At 52.3% G+C, this 21,612-nt stretch overlaps 1 protein-coding gene across 2 annotated transcripts in view; it reads left to right on the forward strand.

Moving 5' to 3' along the window:
• SPAG17 (sperm associated antigen 17) overlaps positions 1-21,612 on the forward strand; it is a 346,460-nt gene that overhangs the window by 116,770 nt on the left and 208,078 nt on the right. The gene's annotated exons all lie outside the window — the stretch shown is intronic.

Genomic DNA, 21,612 nt, shown 5'->3' on the forward strand with positions numbered 1-21,612 from the left:
TCTAAGTACGCCACTGCGTACTCCTCCAGTCCCCGAAGCAGGTGGTTGACCATCCGCTGGAAAGTGGCAGGGGCATTCTTCATGCCGAAGGGCATGACCGTGGACTCGTACAGTCCAAAGGGGGTGATAAAGGCGGATTTCTCCTGCGCCTCAGGGCTCAGGGGAATCTGCCAGTATCCCCGACTCAAATCCATGATGGATATGTAGTTGGCGTTTGTCAACCGCTCGAGCAGATCCTCGATGCGCGGCATCGGGTGGGCATCAGAGGTTGTGATGGCGTTGAGCCCCCTGTAGTCCACGCAGAACCGGGTGGTTCGATCCTTTTTAGGCACGAGGACTACAGGTGAAGCCCACGCGCTTTTTGACCGTCGAATCACCCCCAGCCTTAACATCTCATCGATCTCTTGGCGCATGACTTGTTGCACCGTCTCAGAGATCCGAGGGGCGTGATTCCCGGTGTCCACCTCATGAACTGCTAACTCCGTCCTCCCAGGACGGTTGGTGAACACGGGCCAGAAGAGTTCCAGGGTGGCCATCAACTGCAACCGCTGGGACACGGTGAGCGAACCACTTATCTCCATGTCCTCAATGGACCCATTGGCCTTGGCCTGGGCCAGCATGTCCAGGAGGGAATCTTCCTCCCCATCCTCTGGCAGATTGCAGACCGGTAGGATGCAAGCTTCACGTTCGTAGTGCGCCTTCAGCATGTTGACGTGAAAGGCCTTGCGCCTACCCCGAGCATGGTCAAGCGTGACCACGTAGGTGACCGGGTTGAGCTGTTGGTGGACGACGTACGGGCCTTCCCAGGCTGCCTGAAGCTTATCCGTTGGTACAGGGACCAGCGCCCACACCTTTTGACCCACCTGGTATGTCCGCTCCCGGGCGTTCTGGTCATACCAGTGCTTCTGGTCAGCCTGAGCCTGCGTCATGTTGTCATGCACCAACTGCGTCAAGGTCTGCATCTTGTCACGGAAGCGCATGACATAATCCACGATGGACACTTCTGTGGGGTTTGGCTCATCTTCCCAGGATTCTCTTATCAACCCAAGGGGTCCCCGGACTCGCCTGCCATACAGGAGCTCGAAGTGGGAGAACCCGGTCGAGGCCTGCGGAACTTCTCTGTAAGCGAACAGCAGGTGTGGGAGGTACCGCTCCCAGTCGCGCCCTTGGGTCTCAACCAGTATGCAGAGCATCTGTTTGAGGGTACCGTTGAAGCGTTCACACAAACCATTAGTCTGTGGGTGATACGGACTCGATACCAGCTGCGTCACCTGCATTTTCTCACAGAGAGCCTCCATTAGGCGAGACATGAATTGGGGCCCTTGATCGGTAAGCATCTCCCTGGGAAATCCTACTCTTGAAAAGATGGTCACCAGTGCGTCAGCCACCTTATCTGCCCTGGTTGAAGACAGAGCTACTGCCTCCGGGTACCGGGTAGCGTAGTCTACCACGGTGAGAATGTATCGCTTTCCGGAGCTGCTGGGGACGGACAGCGGCCCTACAATGTCCACCGCGATTCTCTGGAAAGGCTCCTCTATCACCGGCAAAGGAATAAGGGGAGCCTTAAGAGCAGGCCCCGCCTTACCCACTTTTTGACAGGTGGCACAGGAGCGGCAGTAGTGTGTTACATCTGTCCCCATCTTGGGCCAATAAAAGTGTTGAGACAGCCGTGCCTTTGTTTTGCTGATCCCCAAGTGTCCAGCGAGTGGAATCTCATGGGCAATCCGCAACAACTCAGTTCTGAACTGATAGGGGACGACCAGCTGTCTTTCCCTCAACCACTCCTTTTTAGGATCTCCGGGTACTGTCTCCCGGTACAACCTTCCTCGTTCCCAGAACACCCTCTCCTTATCAGACTTGGAGGTGGGCGTCTCGGCGAGACCTCTCAATTTCTCCAGGCTGGCATCTGAGTGCAGAGCAGCCTGGAACTCCATGCTGGAGGCTGCCAGAAGTGACGTCAGGGTCCCCTCTTTACTGGGACCCTCTGGAACCGGCTCTAGGTTCACCTCTGGTTCAGTCTCTCCTGTAGCAGCAGAGGGTCCAGAAGACAGTGCGTTACCTGCGATCTGGGCACTCTGACTGCGTGTGACAGCTGCTATGTATGCTGTCTCCCTGGGGATTTCTTCAGACCCACCAGCTGGTGCTGCCCTGGGCTCTACCTCCCCATCCACCCCCAACACTTCAGGAGCAGTGCTACTTATGGGCCAGTTACCTTCCTCGGTGGCACTGGTCAGCTGCATGGCATTACCTTCCTCATGGTCCCCATGCACCTCCCCATTTCCTTGAGCACCGTTGCTTACTCCTGCCAGGGGTTCCTCAGCCGTCTCACTCCGCAGAGTGATGGGGCTGAGCACTTCGGTACCTGTGGACACATCTACCGCTTCAAAGAAAGGGTTAACGGGTTCAGTCGGCACAGATACATCAACATCATCATCATCCTTCCTAGGAGAAGAATGGTTATCAGTTTGCTTTGGTACATTCACATCAGCATCAGCATCGTACCTGGGGAAAGAATGGTTGTTAGTTGCATCATTACTCATCAAGGCATTAGCAGGTAACACATTCAGTTTCCCGTCATCATCATCATCATCATCAGGGTTAACGTTACCCTTATTATCAGTTTGGGGAAGGGTGTCAGGGACGTAGTATGCAACCATCCGCCCCAAGTCAGTCCCCAATAAAACATCAGTGGGCAGGTTTTCAGACACTCCCACCTCCCTCAACCCGCTCCCGGCACCCCAGTCAAGAAAAACTCGTGCCACTGGCAAGGGACAACGGGTGCCTCCAATCCCGGTGACAGTCAGGGTTTTCCCCTCAACAAACTCTTCAGGGGCCGCCAGTCCAGGACGGATGAGGGTTCGTTCAGCCCCGGTGTCCTTGAGGCCTGTAGCAAGACGGGCCCCCACCTGAACAGGTTGAACGTTGTCGTCAGCCCTCCCAACCACACCTCCCACCAAAAGAACAGAGGCGTTGGGCCCGGGAGCCTTGGCTGGGGGGTTCTTCGGCCTATTCGGACAGGTGTAAAAGAAGTGACCAGGCCGCTGGCAGTGGTGACACAGGCGACTGTCAGTAGCCGGCCTGCTGTTGGCAACAGGGACTGGGCCTCCGGAGGGACGGCTAGCTGGGGCATTGGGGTTGGTTGCTGGCTTACCCCCTTTCCAGCTGGTGGCGACTGGCCTCCGCGTCTCGGGCTTCCGGTTGGCCTCGTGGTTGTCGGCGATCTGCGCCGCTTTGTCCGCGTTCGTTGGTTCGTGGTCCAGGATGAACTGTCGGACCTCAGCTGGGCAGAGATGCAGGAACTGGTCTTTGATCATCAGGTCCCGTAGCTGCTCAAAGGTTTCAACGGACAGTCCATGGATCCACTGGTCAAAGTGGGTCCTGAGTCCTTGCACCACATCACTGTAGCTATCATGTGGGCCACGTTGGAGGTGCCGGAACTTCTTTCGGTATACCTCAGGTGTCAGCCGGTATTTGGCGATCAGCGCCTGCTTTATGGCGTCATAGTCATCATCGGCTTCTGGCGGAAGAGAAGCAAATGCCTCCAGGGCTTTGCCTTTTAGCCCTGGGGTCAAGTACCTTGCCCATTGGTCTCTGGGCAGCTGGTACTGTCTGCAGGCTTTCTCAAAGGCTCGCAGAAACGTGTCCAAGTCCCCGTCCTTTTCCATCACGGGAAAATGCTCTGGCCGGGGTTTAGGAGTCTGGATGCTGCTGGGCTCACCGCTTCGGGCTGTGGGCGCATTCCCACCCCGCTGGAGTACCTCCAGTTCATGGGCCCTCTGCTCCTGGCGCTCGGCTCTCTCAGCCTCTGCTCGGCGCTCAGCTCTCTCAGCCTGGGCTTGACGCTCGGCCCTCTCAGCCTCAGCTTGGCGCTCACGTTCGGCTTGGGCCTCCTGCCGATATTGCTGGATCAGCCTCACCCGCCCATCACTGTCTTCGGCGGGGAGTTCGTCCAAGGCCATTTGCAGATAGGGGTCCACCCCGTTCTGGCTGAATGTGGGGCCAGCGCTCAGGAGTGGAGCCTCTGCTGCAGCCCCATTGCCACTTGGGCCAACTTCTGCGCTCGCTGGATTCTGGTCGTTGTCCAGCTGCACTAGAGCCGCGATCATTTGAGCTCTGTTTTTGTTCGTGGCGTCAAGGCCTTGGTACGTGCATAACCCAGCAAGAACTTCCTTTGTCTGCCGGTTGTACCAAGGTTCTCCTTTTGCCGCCATGGTTGCCAAATAAAAGATAGAAAAAGAAAAACGAAGAAACGGGAGGGGGATACTTGCAAGTACACACTAATGTCTCAGGACTAGTAACCACTGAGTCTGTTCTCCAAAACCTATGATGCAGGATTCCCGCAGGAACCGTGCAGGTTTTTAGTGAGAGGAATGATTGCTCAAACCAAATCACTAATGCTCTAGGATTATCCCACCGCGCTGCCACCAATATGTGACGAACAGCCCACCGCCGTTCGTCTACTTACGGGCGACACTAACGGGGGTCCCGCTGCCACCAAAACGCGACGGACAGCGGACCCTGTGTCACCACTATGTCACAATCCCACCACTGACACGGGTGTATCAGCGGACGGAGGGACGTGACACAATGCCGGCACACAGCTATCACAGGCACCGTTGAGGCTTATCTTAGTTATCCCACCACCGGCACCATGTGACAAAAATATCCAGCAAGCTAATCTCGCTCTACAATTTGCCGCAGGGGGAGTTTAATTTGGATGCCCCACCACTGCTATCAATCTTCCAAGTACTGCGGGGATTTATGTATATCCCACTTTCTCAGTTCCACTTTGGAACTCGCAGCTCTCCGGCGCCCCCCTTACCCTCAGGTCAGTCAGGGAACTGCACCTAGGATAATTAGTCGCCGGACGGGCTGCCTGTTGTGAACCGGCAATTAGGCTTCTGCAGTAAGGGAATTATCAATGCTGTGGCCGCAGACCCTTATTCAGCAATATAAGACCCTTCTAGACTGCCAGCAAGCCGCAATAGCCGTGCACAACGCGCTGCCACCAGTCACGGTTACTTAATTCACAGTGTTAAATTAAGAGGGTCCGTGGCAAACCCCTTGAATTAGTAGCGATTGTGACGAACAGCCCACCGCCGTTCGTCTACTTACGGGCGATACTAACGGGGGTCCCGCTGCCACCAAAACGCGACGGACAGCGGACCCTGTGTCACCACTATGTCACAATCCCACCACTGACACGGGTGTATCAGCGGACGGAGGGACGTGACACAATGCCGGCACACAGCTATCACAGGCACCGTTGGGGCTTATCTTAGTTATCCCACCACCGGCACCATGTGACAAAAATATCCAGCAAGCTAATCTCGCTCTACAATTTGCCGCAGGGGGAGTTTAATTTGGATGCCCCACCACTGCTATCAATCTTCCAAGTACTGCGGGGATTTATGTATATCCCACTTTCTCAGTTCCACTTTGGAACTCGCAGCTCTCCGGCGCCCCCCTTACCCTCAGGTCAGTCAGGGAACTGCACCTAGGATAATTAGTCGCCGGACGGGCTGCCTGTTGTGAACCGGCAATTAGGCTTCTGCAGTAAGGGAATTATCAATGCTGTGGCTGAAGCCCCTTACTCAGCAATATAAGACCCTTCTAGACTGCCAGCAAGCCGTAATAGCCGTACACAATGCGCTGCCACCAGTCACGGTTACTTAATTCACAGTGTTAAATTAAGAGGGTCCGTGGCAAACCCCTTGAATTAGTAGCGATTATCTATCAAAGGCGTATAGTTCGATTCTTAGAGCATGGAGACAGATCTAAATAATTTCATTTATTTTCCGAAAGAGGACAGTGATTACAGATAAAAGTTGCTATAAAATTGAGACATAAAATATGTACAGTACAGGTATAAAATAAAAGTGGAGAAAACAAAGAGATTACACTCACAGTTCCATATTGTTCTTTAGGCAGACCATGCGGCTATGGTGGGTGGAGGCGGAGCTGCACTTCTCCGCTCATCTGGATCTTTCTAGCACGACGACTTGAGCTGTTCTGAGCTGGTTCTGCCAGGGAATGCCTTATAGACTTTCCTATGTGACATCACAGAGAGGTGCATTCTGGGTTGATCCCACCTCTCTTATCCAAGTTATGTTTTGGCTACAAAACTTAGATTAGCTATAACTTTATGGGAGAAGCTGGTATGGACTCATCAGTGGTATCATGTTTCCCAGCGTAATGAGCCCATCAAGAAAACATCAAACATCTATGCGATATGACCGTCCATTTGGGCGCAAATCATATCTCAGGTTCTGGACATCCGAGAGTTTTGCAACAGGCACCACAGCGAAGCTGGGTCTGCTCGGATCGCAGAAATATGATTTTTATATTTCTGCTGGGTATGGTTTTCGCGGGACAATCCCTTATTGTTTTATTCAAACTCCTGGTTTCAAACAAAGAGTTTAGTTCCCGCACTTTTTTTTCTCTTTCAGCTGAGAGAAGCCAAATGGTGTGAGGAAGATGGTCTAGCTAATTAACATTCCTGCTCTTCCAGAGGAAGTGGCAGGGTTGATAAAACCTGGGGGGAAAGAATTCCTACTACTGACAGTTTACAATGTCCTAGGATGGAGGATTTGTTAGCACATTGCAACAGAAAACATATCTTCGGGCATTGTACATCACACCTCCCCCCTTAAGAGGGCGCTAAGGAGGCATTACCTCTCGGTAATCTGCCATGCGCACCTCAGCGGGTTCGCCCCGGCGGGACAACCCATCGGCATTGCCGTTTTCACTGCCCTTCCTGTGTTTTACAGTAAAATCGTACTGTTGAAGGGCAAGGCTCCAGCGGAGCAATCTTCCATTGGTTCCGGACACTGTGTGCAACCAGCTCAGAGGGTTGTGGTCGGTTACCACCGTGAAGGCGCGCCCGTACAGGTAGGGCTGCAAACGTTGCAGTGCCCACACCATGGCCAGACACTCCTTCTCGATGGTCGAGTATGCCACTTCCCTCGGCAGAAGTTTCCGGCTCAGGTACAACACGGGGTGCTCTTGGTTCCCCGAGTCGACCTGGCTAAGCACAGCACCGAGGCCAAACTCGCTGGCGTCGGTCTGTACCAGAAACGGGCGACTGCTGTCGACTGCTCTCAACACTGGAGAGTTGCACAGGGCTGCTTTCAAAGCTTGGAAAGCCGCCTCACAGTCATCTGTCCAGTTGACTGTTTGGGGTAGCCTCTGCTTGGTGAGGTCAGTCAAGGGTTTGGCAAGGGCGCTATAGTCCTGTACGAACCGCCTATAGTACCCTGCAGTGCCCAAGAAGGACTTCACCTGTTTCTTGGTCCTGGGGGTGGGCCAGGACACGATTGCGTCCACTTTTCCTGGCTCCGGACTCATGGAACCCCCGCCTACCCGGTGCCCCAGGTAGTGGACCTTGCGCATGCCTATCTGGCACTTCCCCGGCTTGATGGTCAGGCCTGCCTGGTGAAGACGCTTGAGCACCTCCTGGAGGTGCTGAAGGTGTTCCTCCCAGGTGGAACTGAAGACGGCAATATCGTCTAAGTACGCCACGGCGTACTCCTCCAGTCCCCGAAGCAGGTGGTTGACCATCCGCTGGAAAGTGGCAGGGGCATTCTTCATGCCGAAGGGCATGACCGTGGACTCGTACAGTCCAAAGGGGGTGATAAAGGCGGATTTCTCCTGCGCCTCAGGGCTCAGGGGAATCTGCCAGTATCCCCGACTCAAATCCATGATGGATATGTAGTTGGCGTTTGTCAACCGCTCGAGCAGATCCTCGATGCGCGGCATTGGGTGGGCATCAGAGGTTGTGATGGCGTTGAGCCCCCTGTAGTCCACGCAGAACCGGGTGGTTCGATCCTTTTTAGGAACGAGGACTACAGGTGAAGCCCACGCACCTTTTGACCGTCGAATCACTCCCAGCCTTAACATCTCATCGACCTCTTGGCGCATGACTTGTTGCACCGTTTCAGAGATCCGATAAGGTGTTCGCCGTAATGGGGCATGATTCCCGGTGTCCACCTCATGAACCGCTAACTCCGTCCTCCCAGGACGGTTGGTGAACACGGGCCGGAAGAGTTCCAGGGTGGCCATCAACTGCAACCGCTGGGACACGGTGAGCGAACCACTTATCTCCATGTCCTCAATGGACCCATTGGCCTTGGCCTGGGCCAGCATGTCCAGGAGGGAATCTTCCTCCCCATCCTCTGGCAGATTGCAGACCGGTAGGACGCAAGCTTCACGTTCGTAGTGCGCCTTCAGCATGTTGACGTGAAAGGCCTTGCGCCTACCCCGAGCATGGTCAAGCGTGACCACGTAGGTGACCGGGTTGAGCTGTTGGTGGACGACGTACGGGCCTTCCCAGGCTGCCTGAAGCTTATCCGTTGGTACAGGGACCAGCGCCCACACCTTTTGACCCACCTGGTAGGTCCGCTCCCGGGCGTTCTGGTCGTACCAGTGCTTCTGGTCAGCCTGAGCCTGCGTCATGTTGTCATGCACCAACTGCGTCAAGGTCTGCATCTTGTCACGGAAGCGCATGACATAATCCACGATGGACACTTCTGTGGGGTTTGGCTCATCTTCCCAGGATTCTCTTATCAACCCAAGGGGTCCCCGGACTCGCCTGCCATACAGGAGCTCGAAGGGGGAGAACCCGGTCGAGGCCTGCGGAACTTCTCTGTAAGCGAACAGCAGGTGTGGGAGGTACCGCTCCCAGTCGCGCCCTTGGGTCTCAACCAGTATGCGGAGCATCTGTTTGAGGGTACCGTTGAAACGTTCACACAAACCATTAGTCTGTGGGTGATACGGACTCGATACCAGCTGCGTCACCTGCATTTTCTCACAGAGAGCCTCCATTAGGCGAGACATGAATTGGGGCCCTTGATCGGTAAGCATCTCCCTGGGAAATCCTACTCTTGAAAAGATGGTCACCAGTGCGTCAGCCACCTTATCTGCCCTGGTTGAAGACAGAGCTACTGCCTCTGGGTACCGGGTAGCGTAGTCTACCACGGTGAGAATGTATCGCTTTCCGGAGCTGCTGGGGACGGACAGCGGTCCTACAATGTCCACCGCGATTCTCTGGAAAGGCTCCTCTATCACCGGCAAAGGAATAAGGGGAGCCTTAAGAGCAGGCCCCGCCTTACCCACTTTTTGACAGGTGGCACAGGAGCGGCAGTAGTGTGTTACATCTGTCCCCATCTTGGGCCAATAGAAGTGTTGAGACAGCCGTGCCTTTGTTTTGCTGATCCCCAAGTGTCCAGCGAGTGGAATCTCATGGGCAATCCGCAACAACTCAGTTCTGAACTGATAGGGGACGACCAGCTGTCTTTCCCTCAACCACTCCTTTTTAGGATCTCCGGGTACTGTCTCCCGGTACAACCTTCCTCGTTCCCAGAACACCCTCTCCTTATCAGACTTGGAGGTGGGCGTCTCGGCGAGACCTCTCAATTTCTCCAGGCTGGCATCTGAGTGCAGAGCAGCCTGGAACTCCATGCTGGAGGCTGCCAGAAGTGACGTCAGGGTCCCCTCTTTACTGGGACCCTCTGGAACCGGCTCTGGGTTCACCTCTGGTTCAGTCTCTCCTGTAGCAGCAGAGGGTCCAGAAGACAGTGCGTTACCTGCGATCTGGGCACTCTGACTGCGTGTGACAGCTGCTATGTATGCTGTCTCCCTGGGGATTTCTTCAGACCCACCAGCTGGTGCTGCCCTGGGCTCTACCTCCCCATCCACCCCCAACACTTTAGGAGCAGTGCTACTTATGGGCCAGTTACCTTCCTCGGTGGCACTGGTCAGCTGCATGGCATTACCTTCCTCATGGTCCCCATGCACCTCCCCATCCTCTTGAGCACCGTTGCTTGCTCCTGCCAGGGGTTCCTCAGCCGTCTCACTCCGCAGAGTGACGGGGCTGAGCACCTCGGTACCTGTGGACACATCTACCGTTTCAAAGAAAGGGTTAACGGGTTCAGTCGGCACAGATACATCAACATCATCATTCCTAGGAAAAGAATGGTTATCAGTTTGCTTTGGTACATTCACATCAGCATCAGCATCATACCTTGGGAAAGAATGGTTGTTAGTTGCATCATTACTCATCAAGGCATTAGCAGGTAACACATTCAGTTTCCCATCATCAACATCATCAGGGTTAACGTTACCCTTATTATCAGTTTGGGGAAGGGTGTCAGGGACATAGTATGCAACCATCCTCCCCAAGTCAGTCCCCAATAAAACATCAGTGGGCAGGTTTTCAGACACTCCCACCTCCCTCAACCCGCTCCCGGCACCCCAGTCAAGAAAAACTCGTGCCACTGGCAAGGGACAACGGGTGCCTCCAATCCCGGTGACAGTCAGGGTTTTCCCCTCAACAAACTCTTCAGGGGCCGCCAGTCCAGGACGGATGAGGGTTCGTTCAGCCCCGGTGTCCTTGAGGCCTGTAGCAAGACGGGCCCCCACCTGAACAGGTTGAACGTTGTCGTCAGCCCTCCCAACCACACCTCCCACCAAAAGAACAGAGGCGTTGGGCCCGGGGGCCTTGGCTGGGGGGTTCTTCGGCCTATTCGGACAGGTGTAAAAGAAGTGACCAGGCCGCTGGCAGTGGTGACACAGGCGACTGTCAGTAGCCGGCCTGCTGTTGGCAACAGGGACTGGGCCTCCGGAGGGACGGCTAGCTGGGGCATTGGGGTTGGTTGCTGGCTTACCCCCTTTCCAGCTGGTGGCGACTGGCCTCCGCGTCTCGGGCTTCCGGTTGGCCTCGTGGTTGTCGGCGATCTGCGCCGCTTTGTCCGCGTTCGTTGGTTCGCGGTCCAGGATGAACTGTCGGACCTCAGCTGGGCAGAGATGCAGGAACTGGTCTTTGATCATCAGGTCCCGTAGCTGCTCAAAGGTTTCAACGGACAGTCCATGGATCCACTGGTCAAAGTGGGTCCTGAGTCCTTGCACCACATCACTGTAGCTATCATGTGGGCCACGTTGGAGGTGTCGGAACTTCTTTCGGTATACCTCAGGTGTCAGCCGGTATTTGGCGATCAGCGCCTGCTTTATGGCGTCATAGTCGTCATCGGCTTCTGGCGGAAGAGAAGCAAATGCCTCCAGGGCTTTGCCTTTTAGCCCTGGGGTCAAGTACCTTGCCCATTGGTCTCTAGGCAGCTGGTACTGTCTGCAGGCTTTCTCAAAGGCTCGCAGAAATGTGTCCAAGTCCCCATCCTTTTCCATCACGGGAAAATGCTCTGGCCGGGGTTTAGGAGTCTGGACGCTGCTGGGCTCACTGCTTCGGGCTGTGGGGGCATTCCCACCCCGCTGGAGTACCTCCAGTTCATGGGCCCTCTGCGCCTCCCTCTCGGCTCGCTGCTCTGCTCTCTCAGCCTCCGCTCGGCGCTCAGCTCTCTCAGCCTGGGCTTGACGCTCGGCTTGGGCCTCCTGCCGATATTGCTGGATCAGCCTCACCCGCCCATCACTGTCTTCGGCGGGGAGTGCGTCCAAGGCCATTTGCAGATAGGGGTCCACCCCGTCCTGGTTGAATGTGGGGCCAGCGCTCAGGAGTGGAGCCTCTGCTGCAGCCCCATTGCCACTTGGCCAACTTCTGCGCTCGCTGGATTCTTGTCGTTGTCCAGCTGCACTAGAGCCGCGATCATTTGAGCTCTGTTTTTGTTCGTGGCGTCAAGGCCTTGGTACGTGCATAACCCAGCAAGAACTTCCTTTGTCTGCCGGTTGTACCAAGGTTCTCCTTTTGCCGCCATGGTTGCCAAATAAAAGATAGAAAAAGAAAAACGAAGAAATGGGAGGGAATACTTGTACGTACACACAAATGTCTCAGAACTAGTAACCACTGAGTCTGTTCTCCAAAACCTATGATGCAGGATTCCCGCAGGAACCGTGCAGGTTTTTAGTGAGAGGAATGATTGCTCAAACCAAATCACTAATGCTCTAGGATGATCCCACCGCTCTGCCACCAATATGTGACGAACAGCCCACCGCCGTTCGTCTACTTACGGGCGATACTAACGGGGGTCCCGCTGCCACCAAAACGCGACGGACAGCGGACCCTGTGTCACCACTATGTCACAATCCCACCACTGACACGGGTGTATCAGCGGACGGAGGGACGTGACACAATGCCGGCACACAGCTATCACAGGCACCGTTGGGGCTTATCTTAGTTATCCCACCACCGGCACCATGTGACAAAAATATCCAGCAAGCTAATCTCGCTCTACAATTTGCCGCAGGGGGAGTTTAATTTGGATGCCCCACCACTGCTATCAATCTTCCAAGTACTGCGGGGATTTATGTATATCCCACTTTCTCAGTTCCACTTTGGAACTCGCAGCTCTCCGGCGCCCCCCTTACCCTCAGGTCAGTCAGGGAACTGCACCTAGGATAATTAGTCGCCGGACGGGCTGCCTGTTGTGAACCGGCAATTAGGCTTCTGCAGTAAGGGAATTATCAATGCTGTGGCTGAAGCCCCTTACTCAGCAATATAAGACCCTTCTAGACTGCCAGCAAGCCGTAATAGCCGTACACAATGCGCTGCCACCAGTCACGGTTACTTAATTCACAGTGTTAAATTAAGAGGGTCCGTGGCAAACCCCTTGAATTAGTAGCGATTATCTATCAAAGGCGTATAGTTCGATTCTTAGAGCATGGAGACAGATCTAAATAATTTCATTTATTTTCCGAAAGAGGACAGTGATTACAGATAAAAGTTGCTATAAAATTGAGACATAAAATATGTACAGTACAGGTATAAAATAAAAGTGGAGAAAACAAAGAGATTACACTCACAGTTCCATATTGTTCCTTAGGCAGACCATGCGGCTATGGTGGGTGGAGGCGGAGCTGCACTTCTCCGCTCATCTGGATCTTTCTAGCACGACGACTTGAGCTGTTCTGAGCTGGTTCTGCCAGGGAATGCCTTATAGACTTTCCTATGTGACATCACAGAGAGGTGCATTCTGGGTTGATCCCACCTCTCTTATCCAAGTTATGTTTTGGCTACAAAACTTAGATTAGCTATAACTTTATGGGAGAAGCTGGTATGGACTCATCAGTGGTATCATGTTTCCCAGCGTAATGAGCCCATCAAGAAAACATCAAACATCTATGCGATATGACCGTCCATTTGGGCGCAAATCATATCTCAGGTTCTGGACATCCGAGAGTTTTGCAACAGGCACCACAGCGAAGCTGGGTCTGCTCGGATCGCAGAAATATGATTTTTATATTTCTGCTGGGTATGGTTTTCGCGGGACAATCCCTTATTGTTTTATTCAAACTCCTGGTTTCAAACAAAGAGTTTAGTTCCCGCACTTTTTTTTCTCTTTCAGCTGAGAGAAGCCAAATGGTGTGAGGAAGATGGTCTAGCTAATTAACATTCCTGCTCTTCCAGAGGAAGTGGCAGGGTTGATAAAACCTGGGGGGAAAGAATTCCTACTACTGACAGTTTACAATGTCCTAGGATGGAGGATTTGTTAGCACATTGCAACAGAAAACATATCTTCGGGCATTGTACATCACAGCGATTATCTAACAAAGGCGTATAGTTCGAGTCTTAGAGCATAGAGACAGATCTAAATAATTATTTCATTTATTTTCCGAAAGAGGACAGTGATTACAGATAAAAGTTGCTATAAAATTGAGACATAAAATATGTACAGTACAGGTATAAAATAAAAGTGGAGAAAACAAAGAGATTACACTCACAGTTCCATATTGTTCCTTAGGCAGACCATGTGGCTTTAAGGTGGGTGGAGGCGGAGCTGCACTTCTCCGCTCATCTGAGTTCTTGTCAGCACGGACTCTGCAGCTGTTCTGTGGTGCTGGTTTGCCCAGGGAAGGCCTTATAGGCTTTGCTTTGTGACATCACGGAGAGATGCATTCTGGGTTGATCCCTCCTCTCTCATCCGAGTTATGTTTTGGCTACAAAACTTAGATTAGCTATAACTTTATGGGAGAAGCTGGTATGGACTCATCAGTGGTTTCATGTTTCCCAGCGTAATGAGCCCATCAAGAAAACATCAAACATCTATGCGATATGACCGTCCATTTGGGCGCAAATCCTATCTCATGTTCTGGACAGGGTAGAACTTCGAAACATACGCGGTCTCGAAGCTGGGACCGCTCAGGTTACAAAAATATGATTTTCATATCTCTAGGGTATTTGGTTCTTATGGTATAGTCTCTCATAGTTTTATTCGTTTCAAACAAAGAAGTTTTTCCCGCTCTGAAGAGGAGAGAAGGCAAATGGTGTGAGGAAGATGGTCTAGCTAATTAACATTCCTGCTCTTCCAGAGGAAGTGGCAGGGTTGATAAAACCTGGGGGGAAGGAATTCCTACTACTGACAGTTTACAATGTCCTAGGATGGAGGATTTGTAGCACATTCCAACAGAAAACATATCTTGCAGACATTGTACATCACACCGGTCACCTGCGGCTTTTGTAATGCATGTCCGGCCTGACGCTTGTCTATTGGCCGGCCCTCTGTATCTGTGTGATTTATTCTGTGTCCTGTGAGTAAAGTGTTGTCAGACTGAAAATACATGGAGAAGCAGTGATCTTTTATATGCGCCCATGCACTCAGAGGAATTCCAGCCAGCGTCATTCATTCAGACTCCAGCCAACGCAGAGCGGACCTCCGAAAACACGGGTTGGTACTGAAAGAGGTACCCCAGCTTGGAAGACCCCGTTACACTGGTGGCAGACAGCGGGATATGATACCCCTTCTACAGGAGGAAAGGAATGAATGGAAAATAATTAACAGAAGTTAAAGAGGACTACATTAAAAGACCTGGTGGAAGCCCGAGGGTTGATCGCCAGCAACAAAACAAAAGCGGATTTGATAGGAGCCATCATGGAACACGACAGTGCAGCGCCCCCCAATGTGAATGTGGAGGAGACCGAATTCCAGAGGGAGGTAAAGAACAGACTGGCGTTCTATGGCCCAAACCCTGCAGTAGAGATCATACGAGAGGTGATGGCTGATGTGCGTACTGATCTGAAGGAAAAGATGGCCGAGCGGACCAGAATAGAGCTAGCCAAGATGGAAATGGCAGAGCGGACCAAAGTGGAGCTAGCCAAGATGGAGATGGCTGAGCGGAGAGAGGAGAGTCAGCGAGCAGGGGGAGCTCTTGTATTCGACCAGGTACCTTCAACAGTAAGCCACAAAAAGATCCAGTACAATGCCTTCCGACAGTTGGGGGAGGCAGAGGAAGACATTGATGGCTTTCTGCAGGACTTTGAGCGGCAGTGTGCCCTTCATCAAGTGAAGCCGGAGGAACGGGTTCAGATTCTGGCCAGCAAGCTGACAGGCCGGGCAGCGGACGCCTATCGCACGGTGCCTGATGAGGACTGTATGGACTATGAGCGGATCAAAGAAGTGATCTTGGCCCGGTATGCGCTGACACCAGAGGCCTACCGCCAAAAGTACCGCGGACTTATAAAACGCGTATCCGATACCCGCGCTGAATGGGCCTGTAAATTACGGCGGTCACTGCTACAGTGGGTACAAGGGAGCCAAGCAACCACTAAGGAGGACGTCCTCCAGCTCTTCTTGTTAGAGCGATTCTTTAATGGACTAACCCCCGAGACACAGGAATGGCTTCGGGACAGGTGGCCAACGACTCTTGAGGAAGCCGCTCGTCTGGCTGATGAACATCATGATGCCAGGAGGCCGCAGTTGTCTGGATCAAAGATGGTCACTAGGGGCCCGCCCATGGACCTGGAGGGCCCCAAACCACCGAAGATTGTAGGGGGACCAGCTAGAAACCCGGCCTACAACAGTCCCCCTGGGGCGCGATGCCACACCTGCCGTCAGCTGGGCCACCTGCAAAGACAATGCCCCAACCGGACTCAGCATACCCAGTGGCCAAAGGCGGGAACAGCTACCTTCAGCCGGGCTGCTGTACACTGCTACCAAGGCGAAGCTGACCCGGCATTGGGGGCTACGATTAACCAAGGGGTGGAAGAGATGGAGGAAGTGCTGCATGAAGTAGACCCCGTGCAGGCAGCCCGGGCAGATAATCGACAACAGCATCAACAGGTCGTGTGGGTTAATGGGAAACGTATGCAGGGACTAAGAGATTCCGGGGCAACTTTGACCCCTGTGAAGCCTCATCTCGTCCGGGACCAAGAGAAGTCGGACCGGACAGTGGCCGTCCGTGTAGCAGGGGGAGCCATACATCGAATACCCACTGCCAGGATTCACCTGAACTGGGGAGTCGGGGATGGCCTTGTTGAGGTCGGCTTGATGGAGGATTTGCCTGCAGACGTCTTGCTGGGAAATGACTTGGGGCCCATGTTGTCTGCATTCTCGGTGGCCCCTCTGGCTGAGACATATCCTGTGACCACCCGGAGACAAGCTCGAGCTGCGGAGGCGGAATCACACTCAGAGGAGGCTCAGGTAAGACATCCCAGCCCTACACGTATTCTCATAGCCAGACACATTTCTTGGGCCACCCCTGATGAATTTAAGAGGGAGTTACTTGAGGATCCTTCATTAGAGGGATATCGTGGGAAGGCACAGGAGGGGAGAGGAGTACTGGAAGGGGAACAGTTTGTATGGAAGCAGGGACTCCTCTACTGGATCACAGAGCAGCACCACACAGGGACGAGCCCCACTATAAAACGACAGCTGGTAGTTCCCAAGAAGTATAGGCAGGAGTTACTGCGAATCTCTCATGATATACCCTTGGCCGGGCACTTCGGCGTCAGTCGCACAAGGCATAGTCTGACACAAAACTTCTTTTGGCCGGGGGTAACCTATGATGTTCGTCAGTACTGCCAGACCTGTGACAGTTGTCAGCGCAATGGCAAGAGGGGGGATCGATGCAAGGCCAAATTACGCCCCCTCCCCATTGTGGAGGAACCATTTAGCCGAGTAGCGGTCGATTTGATAGGGCCGTTAGCCAAACCCAGTCCGTCAGGGAAAAGGTATATATTGACCGTGGTAGATTATGCCACACGGTATCCAGAGGCGGTTGCGTTACCTAACATACTGGCAGAGATGGTGGCGGCCGCCCTGCTCCAGGTTTTCTCACGGGTTGGATTTCCCCGGGAGATTATCTCGGACCAGGGTGCCCAGTTTACAGCAGAGGTGACCAACCAACTGTGGAAGCTGTGCGGCGTAAAGTCCATTAGATGCTCCCGTACCACCCGCAAACCAATGGGTTGTGTGAACGCTTTAACGGGACATTAAAACAGCTCATTGGGACTTTTACCAGGACCTACAGGGACTGGGAGAAATTCTTGCCACACCTCCTGTTTGCCAATCAGGAGGTGCCCCAAGAATCCACGGGGTTCTCCCCGTTCGAGCTGGTATACGGGAGACGGGTAAGGGGACCCCTAGATTTAGTGCTGGACCACTGGGAAGGGGTGGGCCTCATAGAAGGGGTACCTATTGTACCCTATGTGCTGGAATTCCGTGACCGCCTACAGGAGCTGACCCCGGTTGTACGTGAGAACCTGCAAGCGACCCAGCGGCGCCAGCGCGTATGGTACGATCGGAGGGCCAGAGAGCGCACCTTGGAAATAGGACAGAAGGTCCTGGTGTTAGAGCCCACTAAGCAGAACAAGTTGCAAGCTGCATGGCTGGGGCCCTACCAGGTAGTGGGGAAAATAGCCGACACAGCCTATAATGTCGCCGATTGTGACGACCCAAGGGTTAGCCGCATGTTCCACGTGAATATGCTGAAGCCCTACCGGGAGCGCCCTGAAGAGGTAGTGGCCATCTGTGCACGTGAAGCAGAGGATTTAGCCGGACTTCCCTTGCCGTATGTCTTAGGGGAAAGGACTCAGTCTAAAACATGGGACCAGGTACACTTGGTTGGAGACTTAGGCCCCCGGGAGAGACAGCAGGCGGAGGCGTTGTTGAGGCTGCGACAGAGGATGTTTTCAGAGAGACCGGGGTACACTCGCCTGGCACAACACAAGGTTGAGACCCAGGATCCGACCCCCCTGCGACAAAACCCCTTCCGCGTCCCTGAGTCTGTACGAGAGGGGATGTGACAAGAGATACAAGAGATGTTGCGTTTAGGGGTCATTGAAGACTCAGTCCCTAGGCATCCCCCGTAGTGTTAGTGCCCAAGAAGTATGGGACTACACAGTTTTGTGTAGACTATCGTAAGCTCAATGAGAAAACAGTGACGGATGCATATCCCATGCCGCGTGTGGATGAGTTGTTAGACCGGCTGGCGGGGGCAAAGTATTTGACCACCATCGATCTATGCAAAGGCTACTGGCAGATTCCCCTTAGTCCTGACACTATTCCCAAGTTGTCATTTGTCACCCCATTCGGCTTATTCCAGTTTTGAGTTATGCCATTCGGGATGAAGAATGCCCCGGCGACCTTCCAAAGGCTGGCTGACCGGCTTCTGGATGGTCTCCAGGACTATGCTTGTGCCTACCTGGACGACATCGCCATCTACAGTGCGACATGGGAAGAGCATCTAAATCACCTAGAGACAGTATTGGACAGGATCCACCAGGCCGGAATCACCCTGAACCCAAACAAGTGTCACGTGGGCAAAGCAGAGGTTCAGTATTTAGGGCATTGGGTGGGAAGTGGGAAACAGCGATCAGAACCAGCCAAGATTGAGGCCATAGCCAAATCGCCCATCCCACGCACTAAAACCCAGGTCATGGCGTTTCTAGGGACAGCGGGGTATTACAGGAAATTCGTTCCCAATTACAGCAGCGTAGCCAAGCCCCTCACTGATCTGACCCGTAAGAACCAACCCCGCCAGGTAACCTGGAGCCCAGAGTGTGAGGAAGCCTTCCGCCAACTAAAGGACGCCCTCACCAATACCCCTGTATTGGCCGCACCCGATCCAACTACACGTTTCCTTGTTCATACAGACGCTTCTATATTTGGATTGGGGGCAGTACTGAGCCAAGTTGGGCCTGACGGCCAAGAACACCCGGTAGCGTATCTGAGTCGGAAACTACTGCCCCGTGAAGTAAGCTATGCGGCCATCGAGAAGGAGTGCCTGGCAGTAGTATGGGCACTCAAGAAGTTGCAACCATATTTGTATGGACGACAGTTTTCCCTCCTAACGGACCTTAATCTCCTAGTCTGGCTTAATCGGGTCTCCGGAGACAACGCCAGATTGCTGCGGTGGAGTTTAGCCCTACAACCTCTGGACTTCACCATCCACCACAGACCCGGCAAACAAAATGGTAACGCCGATGGACTAAGTCGACAAACGGAACTTCTACCAACCCCATAAACTTCGGTCATCCCCAAACCGATCCGTTGAGGATCAGACTGTGTATGCCGATCGCGTCGCTGAAAAGGGGGAGCCGTGTTACAGAACCACTCAGCACCCAGAATATGTTGTGCAGTTATATGTATATATAATAGGTTCCATGTGAGATGCATGTCCTTAATGTATCAGCAGTGTCCGCCCTCCCCCCCACCTTTGTAATTCCCACAGTAAACATACGCAGGCTCCGGCCACCTGCTGCTTTTGAAAGGCATGTCTGGCCTGCCGCTTGTCTATTGGCCGGCCCTCTGTATCTGTGTGATATATTCTGTGTCCTGTGAGTAAAGTGTTGTCAGACTGGAAATACATGGAGAAGCAGTGATCTTTTATATGCGCCCATGTAACCAAGGAATTCCAGCCAGCGTCATTCATTCAGACTCCAGCCAACGCAGTGCGGACCTCCGAAAACACGGGGTGGTACTAGAAGAGGTACCCCAGCTGGGATGACCCCGTTACACTCCCCCCTTTATACCACATCTAGGTTATATACACTCCTGTTATTCTCACCCCGTTATACCACATCTAGGTTATATACACCCCTGTTATACTCACCCCGTTATACCACATATAGGTTATATACACCCCTGTTATACTCACCCCATTATACCACATCTAGGTTATATACACCCCTGTTATACTCACCCCGTTATACCACATCTAGGTTATATACACCCCTGTTATACTCACCCCGTTATACCACATATAGGTTATATACACCCCTGTTATACTCACCCCGTTATACCACATATAGGTTATATACACCCCTGTTATACTCACCCCATTATACCACATCTAGGTTATATACACCCCTGTTATACTCACCCCGTTATACCACATCTAGGTTATATACACCCCTGTTATACTCACCCCGTTATACCACATATAGGTTATATACACCCCTGTTATACTCACCCCATTATACCACATCTAGGTTATATACACTCCTGTTATACTCACCCCATTATACCACATCTAGGTTATATACACTCCTGTTATACTCACCCCTTTATACCGCATCTAGGGTATATACACCCCTGTTATACTCACCCCTTTATACTGCATTTATTGTATATACACTCCTGTTATACTCACCCCATTATACCACATCTAGGGTATATTCACCCCTGTTATACTCACCCTGTTATACTGCATCTAGGGTATATACACTCCTGTTATACTCACCCCATTATACCGCATCTAGGGTATATACACCCCTGTTATACTCACCCCGTTATACCGCATCTAGGTTATATACACTCCTGTTATACTCACCCCGTTATACCACATCTAGGTTATATACACTCCTGTTATACTCACCCTGTTATACCGCATCTAGGATATATATACCCCTGTTATACTCACCCCGTTATACCGCATATAGGTTATATACACCCCTGTTATACTCACCCCGTTATACCGCATCTAGGGTATATACACCCCTGTTATACTCACCCCGTTATACCGCATCTAGGTTATATACACTCCTGTTATACTCACCCCGTTATACCGCATGTAGGTTATATACACCCCTGTTATACTCACCCCGTTATACCGCATCTAGGTTATATACACTCCTGTTATACTCACCCCGTTATACCGCATCTAGGTTATATACACTCCTGTTATACTCACCCCGTTATACCGCATCTAGGTTATATACACCCCTGTTATACTCACCCCGTTATACCACATCTAGGTTACATACACTCCTGTTATACTCACCCCGTTATACCACATCTAGGTTATATACACCTCTGTTATACTCACCCCGTTATACCGCATCTAGGTTATATACACTCCTGTTATACTCACCCCGTTATACCGCATCTAGGTTATATACACTCCTGTTATACTCACCCCGTTATACCACATCTAGGTTATATACACCCCTGTTATACTCACCCCGTTATACCACATATAGGTTATATACACCCCTGTTATACTCACCCCATTATACCACATCTAGGTTATATACACTCCTGTTATACTCACCCCGTTATACCACATCTAGGTTATATACACCCCTGTTATACTCACCCCGTTATACCGCATCTAGGTTATATACACTCCTGTTATACTCACCCCGTTATACCGCATCTAGGTTATATACACTCCTGTTATACTCACCCCGTTATACCACATCTAGGTTATATACACCCCTGTTATACCACATCTAGGATATATACACCCCTGTTATACTCACCCCTTTATACCGCATCTAGGGTATATACACCCCTGTTATACTCACCCCGTTATACCGCATCTAGGTTATATACACCCCTGTTATACTCACCCCGTTATACCGCATCTAGGTTATATACACTCCTGTTATACTCACCCCGTTATACCACATCTAGGTTATATACACTCCTGTTATACTCACCCTGTTAT

The sequence above is a fragment of the Dendrobates tinctorius genome, unplaced genomic scaffold (genome assembly GCF_039654945.1).
Source record: "Dendrobates tinctorius isolate UK_male_01 unplaced genomic scaffold, ASM3965494v1 ptg000172l, whole genome shotgun sequence".
In the NCBI taxonomy this organism is placed as follows: domain Eukaryota; kingdom Metazoa; phylum Chordata; class Amphibia; order Anura; family Dendrobatidae; genus Dendrobates; species Dendrobates tinctorius.